At 39.3% G+C, this 18,801-nt stretch overlaps 1 protein-coding gene across 1 annotated transcript in view; it reads right to left on the bottom strand.

The window, feature by feature from the left end:
* The window catches only part of SLC16A2 (solute carrier family 16 member 2), a 342,141-nt gene that overhangs the window by 201,965 nt on the left and 121,375 nt on the right, over positions 1-18,801 (bottom strand). The window lies entirely within an intron of this gene.

The raw sequence follows: 18,801 nt of genomic DNA, 5'->3' as shown, positions 1-18,801 counted from the left end.
CAGGGTGCGGAAGGGGCCCCCCTCCTGCCACTGTTCCCAGACTCTCCGATGCAATAGCCCACAAGCCCCCTTGCCCCACCCCCCCCCATGCCTGGGATTTTGTCTCTTCCAGTTGTAGTTTGTTATGAGTTTTGGTTTGAGCAGATGCTTTTGAGGGCAGAGAAGAGAACTGGGGTCTAATAGATAGACTACCCAAAAAAAGAGTGTAAAAAATACATGTAAATAAAATAAACAACATTTTAACCACTTGCCTTCTTGAGGATTTACCTCCCTTCCTGACCAGGCCACTTTTTGCGTTCTGGGTTTATTTAACGGACGATCGCATGGTCATGCAATGCTGCACCCAAATTAAATTTACGTCCTGTTTTCCCCATGAATTGAGCTTTCTTTCGGTGGTATTTGATCGTGTGTGTTTTATTTTTTGCACGAAGAAAAAAAAAAAAAAAAAAAAAAAAAAAAAAAAAAAAAAAAAGGACCGACAATTTCGAGAACCCCCCCCCCCCCCAATATTTTTTGCTTTCTGCTATTAAACATGGCCAGTAAGAAGAAGAAAAAAAAATCAAATTTCATCATAAATTTAGTCCAAAATGTATTCTGCTACAGGTCTTTGCTACAAAAATCCCAATACTTGTAAATTAATTGGTTTACCTGAAAGTTATAGTATTTACAAATGGCAGTATAGATACTGGAATTTTTTTTTTTTTTTTACTAGTAATGGTGGCAATCAACAACTTATAGTGGGACTGCGGTGGACATTCTGACACTGGGGGGAACTGACTTTATGTCACCAATACAGTGATCAGTGCTAAAAAAAAAAAAAAAAAAGCACTGACACTGTACTACTGGCACTGGGCAGGAAGGGGTTAACATGAGGGGCAATCAAAGGGTTAACTGTGTGCAGGGAGTGTTTTACTGGGGGGCGGTGTCTGTGTGCTTCACAGTAATCACACTGCTCTGGATGGCTGTGCTGTGCAGTGTGCCCGAGCTGACAGGGAAGACGCCTGTCAGTAAACAAAACAGTCCTCCTCCCTGTGGGAGATGCTCAGTAATCACTGGGCGCTGGCGGGTGGTAATCACCGACCAGGACGCGGTGATTGACAGCTGCAGCCACAAATGGCAGCACGAAGAGGGCTCGTGCAAGTCCACTACCTGGAAATGCAAAATCATGTATATATACACAGGATTTTGCGCAATCCTTGCCACCCTGTAGCAGTATATCTGCTATAGGGTGGCAGGAAAGCTATGGATGCACATTTAGGTCCTGCACGCATATGTAAAAGGTGATCGCACCACACGTGAGGTATCTTCACCAATGTCAGAGTGAGAGCAACCATTTTAGTGCCGGACCTCCTGTTTAACTCTATACTGGTAACCTCTAAAGGCTTTCAAACCATTGCCTATGGATAATTTAATATATCATGGTTTTTCCCCATTCCATGGGCACGCATAATTTTAAACCATAAAATGTTCGATATCCATTTACTCGGCGTAACAGCTTTTATATTTTAACAAAAACTGGGTATTATAATTTGTTTATGTTCATTAAAGTGCATCTTTTCCCCCAAAAAATGTGTGCTTGATTAAGGATTGTGCAAATATTGTTTGAATAAAAATTGCAAACAGCCACCATTTTTAAGGGCCTCTGCTTTCAAACAATGTATGTTTGGGGGTTCCAAAAGAGAGCAAGAGCACAAAAAAAGAGCGAAAGAGCAAGAAGGTATATGAAAAAAAAATCTATAGATTTACTAAAATTCATGAAAATATGAAACAGGAAGTGAAAATGTGAGCACACCATAAATTAAATTACTTACTGGTGCACAATACAATATGGTATTTGTAGTGAATATAGATTTTGAGTTATTGTTTCACTGGATATATTCACCGTTTCTTAAACTTGTTTGTTGGGTATGTGTGAAGACCTTTTTTCAGTCATTGTTTGACATTTTAATTTAGGATGTACTGTACATTGCCTCTTACAGTCTTCACGAGCTATAAACGATTTAACATTTATAACAAGGACAGTTTCTAGGAATTCTACATAGGTAATCCTATTATCTAGTATGCCACTTATAGAAGCAAGGGCTTTGTTTCAAAATAAGCATTTCCGCACATAAAAGAAACTAAAACAGGAAATAAGTATGCAACATCGCTATCAAAAATAATTCTTTCGCCAGCATAAATAGCACAGATATCTGCACAGCAATCAAGCACATTATTTTTATGCTTCTTTGAAGTAACAAGGATGAGGGAGGAGTAGAAAAACTGTAAGTTGGAAGCAGCGGATGGCTTTCCAGATGTAGACATTGTACTATGGATCACTACAGGATGCTATGGATTGTTCAGTTAAACTGCAGTTATTAAAATAAAAAAAATTAAAAAAAAAGTTACAGCTGCACTGAAAAGAAACTATAGCTTCAAGTGACATATGAAAAAATGATATGTATTCAATTTAAACCAAACTCTATAAACTAATTTTATCTTTTTGTTAACAGTGGGATTGATTTACTACAGACAAATAGACCATGCGCCCGGCAAGGGCAGTTGCTGCAGAGCTTAGTAAAAGAGGTGCTTTATGAGGAATACCCAGTGTCACGAAATGAAAAAAAAAATACATTTTTACTTGCACACAATTGGATAATGCAGGCCAGCAGAGCTTCTGCTCATTTACTAAACTCTGGAGCAACTGCACTTACAAAGTGCACAGTCCATTTGTATTTAGTATATCAATATGAAAAGTTTAAAGCCCAGTTGAAAGGTCTTTTTTTTTTTGTTTAACGCGTTAAATTATGTAGTTAGGTTACACATCACAAATCATAACCAAGCAAGGACATTAGAACGTTCACTGCATTATTCTAAGCCATTAATTTTTTATTTTTTTTATATAACAAACATGTTATACTTAACTTCTCTGTGCCAATGGTTTGCACAGAGCAGCCCTGATCCTCCTTTTCTGGGGTCCTCCACTGATGCTCCTGACTCCTCCTGCCTTCCGAGTATCAGCCCAGCAAGCAGCTTGCGGGGGGTGTTTACTCGTGCAGGCTCGCACCTGAGCCCTGCTGCCTGCGTCCACTATAACAGACAGCATGGCTTGGTCTCTCCCTTCATCATAGGATTTGATTGACAGCAGCAGGAGCCAATGGCTCCCGCTTCTATCAATCCGCCTTGTGAGGCGGGAGAGAGCCGCTGCTCTCCTGCACAGTGCTGGATCAATATTGGGCTTTGGGATGGGGGAATCTTCAATCAAGGTTTTTATTTTACCTTAAATGCATTCTCTGCATGAAGGTAAAAAAAAAAACATTTGAAGGCCTTAGAACCACTTTAATTTACATTTCAACTGACAATGTGTCAGCTGGTAATGCACAAAAAAAAAAAAAAAAAAAAAAAAAAAATCAACATTTTTACACATACACTTGAAAGTAAAGCCTTGTTCACACTTAGCATGCCTTCTAGGCATTAACAAGTGCCAAACAGCTTTCTACACACTTCCATGTCTGCCATGCACCATATTGCTCTATACTTACCTGAAGGATGTTTGCATGAATTGTGTGGCCAATCACATAGGGGGTCCATTAAAGTCAGCAAAACACCAGAACTGAATGCTCTTCTGCAACAAACTAGACAAGAGGGTACTTTTTTTTTTTTTAATTTGCTTGTTTTTTCCCCAAAAATTTAAGTTATTGTAAGGACTATGTCATATTAACATTTTAGATGTAAAGCATGTCCAAGGTAGTAAAGCCTTGTGCACATAGGGCGTGCTAGAGGGTATGCCCATGCCAGGGCCCCATTTACCCACATGGGGCTGTATGGTGTACAGCCTAAATGCAGACAGACCATTTGCATTCAGGGCTGTGCACCCACATAGATGTCATATTGGGTGCAGTGGCTGTGTCCATGCAGCAGAACCTCACCTGCATGAGCACAGCCCTAGCTCAGGTATACACTCTAATACACCCACTAGTCCTAATTCTTAACCACCTGAAAAATGTGTTTTTACTTGTGAGCCACTGAGAGGTGCTTGCTTATATCTCTATATTTAGTGTGATATAATATATTAGATCGCAGGTTTCCTCGCTCACCCTCACTTGGTGTGCATCAACAGACAAATAATACAATATGGTACCGTGCTCCAATAAATCTTGCAACATTAATATATACTCTTAATTCTGTGAAAATAATATATATATATCATAAATCATAAAAATCCATTCATTTATACATTCTATATATTTGCTTGATGATTTAGTGGTGATCTTAAATTATATGTGAGAAAAATCCTTTCTGTAGTGTTGATCTCCCGATGGATACAATATACAGTATACTACGAGGTGTTCTTCCTCTATAGTAAATTGAATAATAGTATACAGTCAGAACTGCACCATGGATCTGTGTGGGCAACGTAATCCTTTACTTCCTCAGCACAGCTGTTTGACAAGATCCTCCTCAGCTAGCTGCTTGATCTTATCCTCCACGAATGGGACATGTAAAAAAGGAAAGATACATAGTGTCTTATCTGGGGTAAGAGGTTTTTAATGTGCGCTGATGTTACACTGACATATGGGAAGATAAAATTGCACTTTGTATGTGCAAATAATCTCAGACAGCGATAGGGTCAGCCTTGCAGGTGTGTCTGCCCACACTGTCAATACTTGCCAATCCCCCAGAGGAAGCTACGAGTCCCTGTAGCGTAACGCGTAGGGGAGCGGCAGTGACGTCATCACGCATCCGCACAGAGGAACGGCGAGTATTGACAGTGTGGGCAGACACACCTGCAAGGCTGACCCTATCGCGGTCTGAGATTATTTGCACATACAAAACGCAATTTTATCTTCCCATATGTCAGTGTAACATCAGCGCACATTAAAAACCTCTTACCCCAGATAAGACACTATGTATCTTTCCTTTTTTACATGTCCCATTCGTGGAGGATAAGATCAAGCAGCTAGCTGAGGAGGATCTAAACCACCTGCCTATACCACTGTATTGGTTAAAAAGAAATTGAGGGGGAAAAAAAAGTGAGACAGTGTACTTCTATTGTTTCTAATGTTTAAAAACATAATTCCAGTAAAAGCCCTTAGGCAGCCAGAGTACCTGTTAATGTCAGTGAACAGAGTCATCCTTGGATGGCTCTATTGGCAGGCAAAGGAGTAGATTTACTAGAATGGCTGCACACAGAATCTGGTGCAGTTGTCCACTGTAGCCAATCAGCTTCTAACTTCAGCTGGAAGCCGACTGATTTCTATGCAGAGCTGCACCAGATTTTGCACGGTCCAGTTTTAGTAAATAACCCCCAGTGTGCAGAGCTGATTCAAATGGCTCTACAACTACTGATCACTGTGATTGGTCATAAAAAGATACAAATCACAGAGCATAGATATTCACAGACTTGCATTTACATCTACGATCTCTCCTCTTCCTCTTAGGGCCAGTTCACACCAGAACTTGGTACAGGAAACCAGAGTTCTGTGCATGTTTCCCGCACCGCATTTAAATGCACTGCACTCATCATCTGCAGCGGGTGCCAGTGTTAAATTAAACACACCCCAAAAGCAGGTTGCAAGTGCATGGTGCTTCATGCAATGGACCGCATGGTACTTCAGCTGCTGTGCATTTTATAAAAGTAGTGCATGCACTACTTTTGTTGCGGTCCAACATGATAAAAACTGCATTCAGATCCCATTGGGATAACTGGACCTTACAGAGGAGGAAGGGAGAAAACAAGAACAAATGAATGACTCATTCATTAGTTCCTGATGTTAACCATACATCACTGCAGCAACAGACTGATTTTTTCAACCATTTCATTACCCTTCTCTCCTAAACATTTAAACTTCAACTCATTTCTGTGACTTGTATATTAACCTTAACCTACACATTAACCCCTTCCTCTCCTCCTCCCTGTGTGTGAACTGAATCCACTGTATTGCAATCCCTTCAATATCAGAATATTTCTTCATTTCCAAAAAATTGTGGCAAAAACAATGAAATGTCTACTTTGCAAAAAGGAATACTTTTTGGGGTGTTTGTACTGTCCTGGCTGTTTTTATTTTAACAGAAAGTTTTTAAATATTACAAAATGATTATTAAATACCACCAAAATAAAGCCATCATTCACAAAACATTTTTACAAAATTGTTTAGGTACAATATTGCACGGCCAAGTAATTGTCAAACTATCACAGCACTGGAAACTGAAAAAATGGCCAAGTAATGCATAGATAATGAAGGGTCCAAGCACAAAAAGATGTGTAATCTTTTCACAGAATGCAAAGCGATTTGTAAATGGACATGGAAAAAAAAAAAACAGTTTAAAGAAGGAGGCAGCAATACATGAATGCATTACTTCACTGTATGAGAGCCGAAACGCTCAGTCACAGGTGTCATATGCAGGATAGATGAAACGAAGATTTGTACAATAAAAAGTTAGTGACACAGAATAGTAATTATTAGAGGCAACTTATTTGACTTGTGACCATTTTGTATCAAGGATTAACACAGCTGCACTCATAACAAAAATTACAAATTTGATAAACATGGTTAAAAAAAAAAAAAAAATTTTTTTATATATATATTTTTATATGTGTATACATATACATAGATCTCATACAAACACACACATAGTTCTATGTGCACAAATTTTATAGACTGATATTTAAGGTCTACCAGAACTACCCACTTTTATTACATTCCTAGCAGTTCTAAAAGTAAACTTAATTATAAGACACCTGCATATTTTTTTTTCTAAGAAATCCAAAAGCTGGGCCTACATGTGAAATGTTCCACGGTCCTTAGCAAAGTTTCCAGCCATCATAAAATCTTTTATATGTTCCAGAGGAACGTACACTAATTTGAACATATTCTATTAGCAGTCAATGGGCAGTAAAGACTGGACCGCATTTTCCTAACCCTTGGTTTAGCACTCATAAAAATTAAGCAGTGACCTTTGTGTTGCATGTGACGGTCTGTAATTCTGCCTTACAGACTGTATCCACCTAGCATCATATATTTTATCATGTTCAAGTTTATCTATGGCCAAAACAGTGAGAAATGCAGCCCGGGATAGCAGTAAAACCAGACAAGGGTTCTAACCCTTCCACACTAAAACCTAAAAAAAAAAAAAAAAAAAAAAAAAAAAGCAAAATTCTAAAAGATTTACTTTGAAGTGCAACTTTACTGATCAAATGCTGGTTTTCTAGCATGACCATTCAATAGAAGTGGGTCATTAAACAAGCTATGGACTGAAGTTTGGCCGGTGTACACTGAACTGGCTGAATTGCAGTACGTGTATACCCTGCTTTAAGCTGGCCATACACTGCTAGGTTTTTTTTTTTCCATTCAGCTAGTACAAACAGGCAGATGGCGGAATCAAGGACATTGTATTCTATCAGCAATACCCACAGCTGTCAAAATACACTGATCAGTTGCTTATCAGAGGTTTGCATCATTTTCTAAGTTGTACCAGTGACAGGAACACCTTGATAGCAATGAAGCTGCATAACACGACAGAGGTTCTAACCCTTTTCTGTTCCATCTGGAACTAAAACAGTCAATACAGACATATTCGACCATGCATGCAAGCATGAATGGAAAGGACAGGATTTAAAAAACACCATTAGCTTGTCTAAGAAAAGACAGATGAATATGAGCGGCAGACAAACGTACTACTTGTAATGTGACGCCTTGCACTGTAACAGAGTAGCACTACCCCCTTAGGAATTGCTGATAAATTAGGGTCCTCCTATAGTCCTGCAAGGCCAGTCCATTAGAATTTTTCACACATGCTTTCATTCCTTGACAGAAATCAGGCCCTGAGTGTTGGTTTTGTTATTTAATTTAAGGGATTAAACTTGGACAGGGTAAGGGCTGTATAGGATGCCCAAGGGAGCTGAAATCTGAGGACAACTTCGTGAACTATTCACAGCTTCTTTTCTCTGACACAGTCTCTGTTGGAGTGCTAGCCAGCAGCTCCAGCTGTACTACCCCAGACCCTGGATGAACTCCTCTTCACCCAGCAATCTGGAGACTCTTCCTGAGCAGGGAATCTTGCTCCTGTTCCTTTAAGTAAGGTGTACAGTCACTAGCAGAGGGCTAATCTGGTTCCCCACCAGAGTGCTCCTTCCCCTATGCGCCCAAGGGGTGCTGATGTACTCATTTAGATCCTCTCCTGTACCGCTTGAGGAATGGCTGCTGCTACCAAGCCTATCAGCTGGGGTGCTCCTTCCCTGCCATACAGCTGGTCCTCTCTCTGGGCCAGTGAGTCCTGCGTTTTCCTCCTTTCCAGTTCCAGACTCGCAGGTAGGCCCCATCCCACCAGGCCTCCTGGTAGCCTTGCACCTCAACCTGACTTCTTCCTCTCTTCTTCCACCCAACTCTACTGCTACTGAGCAGGCTCCAACACTTTTTAACGGAGTCCAGCCCTTTGCCAAGCCTCCTCTTGGGGATTGGCGGAGATCCCTCAAAAGTGCTGTCAAACACTCCTCAGATCCACCCACTGCCTCCAAGGCCCTCCTCCAAAAATCTCAGAGCAAGGGAAAATTCCAGAGGGGCTGGCCTGCAGAGTCTCAGTCTTGACCAGAATTTGACCACTCTATCTCACCTGAGCTGCTACTCAGTTCCTCACTAGCCATCAGGGTCTAGATCCTCCTAGCTAAACTAGGGGGGTGCTGCAAGAGGAAGATGAAACATTGCAAACAGAGATTACTGAAGACTCCGATGAGGCATGGGAAAGTTCATCCAAGGATAGGTAATAAAGGAAGGATTTAAAACATGAATAATCCCAAGGTGTGGGTGTGCTGAGGTTGACTCACAAACTTATTTTATGTGCTAGCTTGCAATATGACTGGCACAGTGTTAATAGTCGAACCATGCCTCTGTCAGGTAACTAGATTAAAGACCCAGCTACTTGCATTTTTTGCATACTCTCTTACTATTGCAAAAATAACATTTCCACATGGAATGAATTTTGACATCTTTACAAACAAACACTACAAACACTTTTTATTTATGTTGCAGCAGGCAGAAAGCATTTTACTAGAACACTGCCAGCATCCTGTGAAATGAAGCTTTGTTTACTGAAAGGTATTGAGAATGGTTACTGAAAGGTAGAGAGAATGTTCTCTATTTTAAGGAATATATAAACCCTCCAATCCAAAACATTTGTGTATAGACATAAAAAAAAAAATTATTAAACACTTTATACTTTTTTTTTTTTCTAATATAGAAGTGATCACATACCCTCTTGTTCTCAGTTGCATAAGAGCTAGGGAAGGAAGAGAAACAGCAGCCCACTGATCTCCCCAGAGAATGGCTGTTCGAGGGGAAGGGCTTTCAGCAAAAGTCTGATCATTGGAGGAGAGCACACCGAGTTCCCAGCACAGGCAGAAAATGGCCCACGGTGTGTTCTCATGCCTAGTGTGGTCAGTATTTAAAATGAACGCAGAGTGACTGGGAGAAACACCAGGGATTTCACATAAAGTAAGCAACACAAAGAGCAGGCTAATTTTTCATACAAGTACATGGTACAACATGCACATATCAGGACTATGAAATGTTGGGTTTACATACTCTTTAATTCTCCACCCCTTCCAACCCTTATAGGAAACAAAATAGTGTACTTACTGTCCAACATCTAAATTCTTGAACACCAATTTCTGGAATGAGCATACAGGTAGTCTTTTCAATATTGTACTCCATCTATTGGAGAGTCTGACTCAAATCTAGTTACACCTGTAATATTTTCCTCTTCAAAGCTGAAATCCCTGAAATACCCCAATTTCTAGGGTACAGGAAGAGCGGAAGCACACCCACGCCTCATTACACAGCACTTGGTGACAGAGTGACCTTTTACCACACCTCAGGGGAACACATTCAACATATGCAAAGATCGACTTTCAGAAAGTTAGTGAAGAGATTTGCCATTCAAGCACCATCTTGCAGTGTTGCCTGTTCTAGGTATATAATTCCTGTACAATACAGGTGTTCTTGAGCAAATACCGTTGACAAGGTGGTTTTTATATATATGTTGCTATATGAGGCTATTGACATCCTGACGCTGATGCTTCCTAGTGGGTGGTCAGAGTTACAAATACATTGCACTGGAGCTAAAAAAAAAAACAAAAAAAACCCCACAATGTAACCCTGTTCCAGCTACAGATGCCGCTATGCCGTTAAGTCATGAGAAAATTCTGTTCAAGAAAAAGAAAAAAAAAATCAAAATAGTGAAAAAATTCACTAAGCTTATAGGATTATATTGCTGGGAAAAAAGGAGGAATGGGCTGCCTATAGTAGTTTCCATACTGTGTAGATTTTCTGAAAATGCAGGAATAGTAAAAGGTTACAGCATATATATAACAACTCCTGAAACATCACTAGCTGTGCAGCTATCAAGCTGACATTCTTTTCAGTTGAGCAATGTGCATAAACATATCGGAAATGTAAGGTTAAATGCACAGGATATCAGAATCTCTTTCAAGAACAAATCCCCATAGGCAACTGGAAACAGACTTTCAGTTCAAACAGAGGCCCGTGATGCCTATGAAAAACGTAACTGTAATATCAGTAAAATTAATTAAATAAATACCTGAAACGCTGAATGCTTGTTGCTTCTAAAATAGACAAGAGATTTGTCTATATTGTGTGATGTTGGAGCATACAGAACCAGTTGAGGCCACAAGAAATCTGGATAAATTAGGCTCCTTTCACACAGGCCCGATACAGTTTTGCTCAACAGGGGATCCGCCCGCTGATTCTGCGCGGAGCAGATTTGCCGGGTGACAGGTCTGTGTCCGCTCCGCTTATGCAGAGCGGGCACTGACACAGCCTGCTCTCCTCTATGGGCAGTTGGATGTAAACAGGCTGGCTGTCCGTTTATACTCGAATGCCCTCCAGACAGAGGGGAAAAGATCCCCCTTCCGTTTCCTTTTTCCAGATCAAACTGGAGGTAGCCGGGTGGAAACCTGCACAAGTCCGTTTACATCCAAATGCCTACAGAGGAGAATGGAGGGTCCGGTCGGGCCTGCCTTAAAAACGGACAGGCAGATCGTATTGGGCCACCCGTATGAAAGGGGTCTTAGTGTCACATACACAGCTTCAACTTTTATCATAGCCACCTGAAGGCTCCTCTGCTCTATGAACTCAATAACCTTATAGTTTTTCTTTCTACTGAGTCACATTACATAATCCAACATAATTACTGAAATGCCTACACAATCTAATTAGTTAAGCATGTCTAAACACCTACCAATTGCCTCAGCAACATAGGATGGGACCCTGAAAGTTTAAACACAATAAAAATGCTAATGCTGGCCTTACACCTTTAGAATTTTGTTTGAACGTTTGGACTAAAAGTAAAAAAAAAAAAACAAAAAAAAAAAAAACGCTCCAACCATTCATTCACGGTGCATTGTTAGATTCAACTAATTTTGGAAAAGTTTTAATTTGAGTACAATGTCAATGTCTCGATTTTTGCAGATGAACATTCTACTTCCGGATTAAATTTGACAAGGGCATGCACATAAGACTAGAAATGATTTTTCTCAGCCAGGAGCCGATTCAACAATTGTACATTTGCTTATTCCCATTAGATTCAACATTTGCTTATTTCCATTAGATTTAACAAAATATTTTCCGTCCTTGTCCTTCAATTTTTTTTTTATTTTTGCTCACTTTGGTCAAAACGAATTGTTGAATTTAACTCTTAAATATTGGAACGAAGTTCTGAACATGAACAATTTTCTAATGAAATTCTACAGATGTGAGCGAGGTTGCCCCAGGAATAGACATTCATTTTGTTGGAAAAGGAGTGCGATTCATTTCGTTTTGATTCATTGTACAAAAATTAAATTTTTGGGTATTCGGATGTATCAGAAACGCAGAACGGACACAAAAACAAACGGTAACGAATCCAAAAAAAAGTTATAATAAAATTAACAACTGCATTTTGTTTGATTACTTTGGATTCAGATAACGAAAGGATCTGAATTTCAGACCATTTGTTAATTCAGATGCACAGGACACCTGTCGAATCCTGAAAACAATTTGGTCCAACACAAATATGACAAAAGAAAATTCTTCAATGAACGAATCCACGTGAAACGAAAAATTTTCAGCGTGCTACCCAGGAGTTCCCACTATGTTGACACTTTTCAAAATACTGCGTGAGTCTTGGTACACACTTGTTCCGATCTTTGTCTTCAATTGACTCCAAAAGAAGATACATCAAGGTCACTTGCAGTACACAACTCTTTCTTTCAAACACGGTAACGCACGAGCAAATCCATTTGCCTTTGAGAAAGCGTGCATGTCACATGTGACAAAGGTGTATGGCAGAGTTGCTTTTACATGTTTTTACTTTTTGCGGCTTTTGAAATAAAGTAAACAGAGTGGTATGCTGCAAATGCCCTTGATGTATCTTTTTTGTGGGGGCACTCAAAATGTCTCAGCAGATTCTAAGGATTCAGTAATACACTGTGGAAACTGAAACAGAAAACAAGTTTGTTCAAAAGAATATAAAAGTTAAAAACACCCCCCCCCCCCCCCATCCAACTGCAAATGCATACAGAAGATGAAATTCAGCACATGAAAGACTTGATTACCTCTTCCCAAAACTTCCACTTAGTTCTACTGGAATGCATTCTCCTTTTCAGGCGAGGGCAAGGCCCTACTATTTAATATCTAAATCCCCTACCATTAACATTCCTCATTTTACACTCGCCTGTGTGGGACCACCCCCCTACCTTTTCCCCCCTTATCCTCCCCCACTTTGCTCCTACTCCCCTTATTTATTATCCCCCCCCCCCCCGCAATTCCCCAGCCTTTAATCCTTTGAGTAGCCCCTCTTTATCCCCTTTCCCTCCGCCACAAAGGGCAGCAAGCAGGTTGGTCCACCTTATCAGTTTGCTTCCTATAAAATGAAATCTTGGTCACCAACTCTTAAAAACCTTCTGTTGTGATGCCATGAAACTCCATGACTGTGTTTATATGCTAATCTTTATTTGCATCAAACTTTGCAAGCAGTAGGGATCATAGAAAACCTTTCAAACGAAGAATTAAAAAATGTAGATAAAAGCTCAAATTACACTAAAATTACTGTCCATGTTACTGTATAAATTAAAAAATATATATATTTTTTATTTTCTTTTATTAGACAGTTCTTGCAGACACTGCTGCCCCATTACAAGTCCATCCTAGAACCAGTTGTTGACTACTAATTCCCTTATTGTATGCCGATTGATGCTTGGGGCTCTATTGCTCTATCTGCCATGAAAGCCTGCTGCTGGGTGGAAAGGCTGAATACTGACAGACCACTAAAAAAAGGTGCAAGTGCTACCTATTTTTATTGGGGAACCCATTAAGGGACATGTTAGTCAGCAGCTAACCTGAGCTTAGTAAATCCAAACACAAAAATAAACAGGGCAATGGATTTGGAGTTTGAATAGAATGGAGAGGGATTAGGATTAGGACGCTTGTCAGTGTTTATTGCGGAGATTCACCCTATTTGTCCTGTTCACTATTATCATTGAAAGTTAAAGTAAAAGAAAATCCCAGATTTGGAGTCGTCTCTAGAAAAGTAATAGAGGGAAAATCTGCTAGTGGGGAAACTGGTTCTGGTGACCTGGGGGTCCTCCCCAAGGAATTCCCTTAATTTGCAGGGATTTCCTTTCACTTCCTGTTTGGATAGGATTGAAGGGAAATCTCTGCAATGGAATACAAGAAATCTGACAGGGGTTATAACCCTCCCTTACTCTATTTAAAAGGAAAAACAAATTGCCTATAAAATTGATGAATATAATGTAAATTATTTTTTCTCATTAAATTACCTTGGACTCTTGGCCATTTGTTTGACGCTCTCTATCGATTGCATTGTTTAGTTCATGGCTTGAATGAACAGAAGTTTTGTTTTATGCAATTGACTTTCTGCACTCATGTCTTGAAAGTGCAGGACAAACCTGCTTGGACTATTCTAGGATATCCTTGTTTCATGCACGGTGTACCACTGCCAATACCAGGCAAGTATGCAGCAGAGTGCAGCACTCTTTATTAACATCTTGGCAATCTAAAATGATTATTGAAGAGTTAGCAGGACTCTTTGGGATACTCTGATTGATTGAAAGGTGATGTTTGAAGGCATGCCTTTTTCAATCAGCTAACAAAAGCTTTTGCCTCCCAGCTTCTGCCAGCTGGGAGGCATTTAAGTTATGCAACACTACATTATGCTTTTACTAGGTTTTTTTTTTTTTTAATCTTACCAGTATGTCAAGAAACATGTACAGGCACAGATTTGCATGCCAATGTTTTGAGCTCCAGCATTTAACGTGCCCTTATGTTAAGTGTTTAAGTGAGTAAAATGTACAAAGAACATTAAAGATCTTTACACCCTTTATTAATGGAGATGTTTTGCATCCTGACAACTAGAGTTACTATTGCCAGGAAGCTTTAGATGTTTTGTCATTTTCTCTTGTAAGGAGTAGAGGGAGACCTATTATAATGCAAAGTTTTGCTTTGGTAAGAAAAACAAAATACAATGAAAACCAGCCCTTTCACTTGACACTTGATTGTTTTACGCCCTCCAATAAATACCCACACCCATATAATATGTTAGGGTGTTAATACTCACCAACATTAGTGCACAAATCTGTTTGACTTTTAAAGCAATGTATAGTTTATACATACCATTTCTTTCCTAATTTTGATCAGGACCATACACTTTTTTTGTAACGTAAATGTGACATTACATCATATATTGTATTGTCTTTTTTGGAGCTAGGAGGCAAAGCTCTAGCCTCCTTTTAACATTCATATTTAGGGTGATATCAAAGGCAATAAAAAAAAAAATTATGGGGCTCAGGTAAGTATTAGAGGGGCTGGAGGACTGCTGAACACAAAAGTTTTGTAACATTCCTGCATAGAATGCATGAAGGTAAAAACCTTGAGCCTGAACAACCACTTTAACCTTCTGTTAAAAAAAAAAAAAATCCACTTATTTACAGAAATCAGTAGCTGAAAGGTAAAATTTACATTTTAAAGTGGTATTAAACCCAAAAATAAAAATGTAATTTATTGCAGCTTTCTAATCCGTAGATGTGATAGGTGCATTCATTTCCTTTTTTAGGCTCTCTTTCACCTTGTGATCCGGCCAGTAACACACTTCCTGTGTTAGGGTGTCTGCATTCTGGATGAAGCAGTAAAGCAGTCTTTGGACAGCAACATTTTTTCCGTCTGGGGAGAGGGTAATGTTAGATGAACATATTTAGATGGACGTGACTAACAACTTGAAGCTGAACATTGTAAGCACCCTTGTCAGTGGTAAATGGTTTGTCTCAACACTCTAACTGCTATTCTGTCCAGACAACTTGGTTTGTTAAAGTTAAACACAATTGAAAAGGGCATTTTTCAACACTACTCAAAACGCCTATGCAAATGATACTATGGGCAGCACACAGTGCTGTTCACATTATCAATACATGAAGCGTTAGCATTGCATTGCTTCAAAGTCGAAGCCTCATGTTGAGTCAGTAGTTGTCTGAAGCCTTTCAATGCCTCCCATTCAAGTATATGCTGATGCTCCACAAATGCTGGGCAGATCACCAGGTGAAAAGAATTAGTAAGCTGCAGTTTAATAAATGCTTGTTTTAGGGTTTAATACCGGTTTAAATGACTGATAGCAGGTACTCTATCTAGGAATGAATGGCAGTTCATTGCGCCAACTTTTATAACCTGCATTACCAAAAAACACAATGTGAGCCCAACCTTAAGGTTGAACTTGCCCTCACAACAGTATTCTGGATAGCAATAAAAAGGGACTGGCAGATATTAAAAAAAACAAAAAAAAAAAAAAACCACCTCTTAGAGGTAAACTGTAACATGGGGGCCATTAGCCTCCTATGTTATAGTAATAATGTTAATCATAACAAAAACTTTTAAAAAAGGTAATAAATAAAAAAGCCAAGTGTTTGCCTCATGGCTTAAAAAAAAAAAAAAAATCCCCATGCACATAACATGTAAATTCCGGGTGCCCATACATTTAAAACCGTTGATTGTGCTACACGTTACATATAGCCATGAGCATCAGAGTGAGGGAAATTGTGGAGCCATCATTTATGGTGAACTCTCAACTAAAAATCTGTAAAAGGTCCTATATAATGACGCCTATGGACAATTTTGGGTACCAAAGTTGGTTGGGATTTTACGGGAATTCACAATTTTAAGGCTTGATATGTCTGGTATCTATTCATTCGTTGCACCGCGTCTTTTATTTTAATCCACACAATATATTGCCCAATTTTTTGGGTAAAATATAAACTTTAGTGGGTTTTTTTGCTAAAAACTTGTGTTTGATAAACGTACACTAATATCAGTTGACATTCTTCAAGATCTTTGATTTCAAAAATATAAACCGTTTAAGGGTTGTAACTAATCGACAGGCATACAATTGGCCTTTTAATGGTGTGCTAAAAAAAAAAAAAAAAATGGCTTTGGTAGAAAAGTGATTATTCATGCAAGGATCATATGCTTGCAATATCCTTAAGTCCTCTTTCACATGGGCAGCAGTTTCTACTTCGAGAATGGCAGAGCAGTGGCTTTTAGGCATTCCGGAGGGGATCCTGCCACCTTCTGAATGTGTTTTTTTTTCCTGGAAGATTTTTCTTTCCAAGCCAAAACAGATATTTTGTATTGAAACATTAGGCCACAGCCACAAGCCAAGTGTTTGCCTCATGGCTGCAGCATGGCCCCATCATTGTAAATGCCAAGTTAAATTTATGCACAGTCCCTCACTAGCTGCATGTTATAATTTAGGTGGGCGGTCGACAAAGTAGTAAAACAGTAGCTCAACTGCCCGCCTTTACCACCCCCCACCCCCTGGCCATCCATATGAACACGGCCTGTTTGCAAGTATACCTGGGATAACTGATGGTTCTTTAACCAGCTCTCACACTTGTACACCCCCTATAGGTCAGGACCATAGCAGAAATGCAAACATTGCTCTGTTTATTGTGTAATATTAGGATAACATTTATGGTTATATATACTGTATATAGAGTACAGCGGGTAAAATAAGTATTTAACACGTCACCATTTTTCTCAGTAAATATATTTCTAAAAAGGTGCTACATGAAAATCTCACCACATATTGGTAACAACCCATGCAATCCATACATACACAGAAACCAAAACAAATAAGTTCAGAAATTAACTTATGTGTAATAAAATGGAATGACACAGGGAAAAAAGTATTGAACACATGGAGAAAGGGAGGTGCATGGAAAGCCAAGACACCAGCTGCAATCTATCAGTAATTAGAAAGCAATCCTGCACCTTGTCAGTGCAAATTAATATCAGCTGGTTCAGTCTCAACTGATACAGTCTATAAAAAGGTGTCTCATTTCCAACGTGTCACACAAGAAACATGTCACGATGAGTAAAAGCAAAGAGCTTTCTCAAGACCTTTGCAACCTTTTTTGTTTCAAAACATAATGATGGCATTGGTTACAGAAAGATTTCTAATCTTCTGAATGTTCCAGTGAGCACTGTTGGGGCCATAATCCGGAAGTGGAAAGATCATTTAATTATAAACTGGCCACAATCAGAAGCTCCTCGAAAGATTTTTGATAGAGTGAAAAGAATTAATCAGCAGAAGAGTTGTCCAAGAGCCAAGGACCACTTGTGGAGTGCTTCAGAAAGACCTGGAATTAGCAGGTACAATTGTTTCAAAGAAAATAATAAATAATGCAATCAACCGCCATGGCCTGCATGCACGCTCACCATGCAAGACTTCATTGCTAAAGAAAAAGCATGTTGAAGCTCATTTAAAGTTTCCTACACAACATTTAGACAAGCCTATGAAATACTGGGAGAACAGTCTGGTCAGATGAGAACAAAATTGAACTCTTTGGATACCACGTTTGGAGGTCAAATAGCAGTGCACATCACCCCAAAAACACCATACTAACAGTGCAGTTTGGAGGTAGGAACATCATGGCGTGGGGCTGTTTTTCAGAGTACAATACTGGCAAACTTCATATCATTGAAGGAAGAATGAATGGAAAAATGTACCAAGCCATTTTTGTTAAAAATCTGATGCCATCTACCAGGATGATGAAGATGAAACAAGGGTGAATATTTCAGCAAGACAATGATCCCAAGCACAAAGCCAAGGAAACTCTTAATTGGTTTCAAAAAAATATAATAAAGCTGCTAGAATGGCCCAGCCAATCACCTGACTTGAATCCAATAGAAAATCCATGGAATGAACTAAGGATCAGAGTTCAAAGAAGAGGCCTGTGGAACCTTCAAGATTTGAAGACTGTGTGGAAGAATGAGCCAAAATCACACCTGACCAATGCATGTGACTAGTTTCACCATACAAGAGGCGTCTTGTAGCCATCATTACCAACAAAGGATTGTATGAAGTATTAAATACATTTCAGTGAGTATGTTCAATACTTTGTCCCTTGTGTCATTCCATTTTATTACACGACTTAATTTCTGAACTTCTTTGCTTTGGTATCTTTGTATGTATGGATTGCATGGGTTGTTACTGACATGTGCTGAAAATTTCATGTCAATAGCACCTTTAGAAATATAATTACTGAGAAAAATGGTGACATGTTTAATACTTACTTTACCTGCTGTATGTGCAGCTTTTACCAAGTGATCTTGTTGCTTTTTCCCTGCATTGCAGGGAATAAAAAAAAAAAAAACAGCAAGATCGCCTGTCAGTGTACAAAGCTCAGTGTTGCTTACCAACACAGAGTTCTGTTCCATGAATCACGGAGCAGATCAGTGGGTGCTGATGACCAATTGGCCG

This window comes from Staurois parvus, unplaced genomic scaffold (assembly GCF_062004578.1).
Source record: "Staurois parvus isolate SC_StPar_1 unplaced genomic scaffold, SC_StPar_1.0 ptg000365l, whole genome shotgun sequence".
Lineage (NCBI taxonomy): Eukaryota > Metazoa > Chordata > Amphibia > Anura > Ranidae > Staurois > Staurois parvus.
This window is presented reverse-complemented; position numbering and strand designations above follow the sequence as displayed.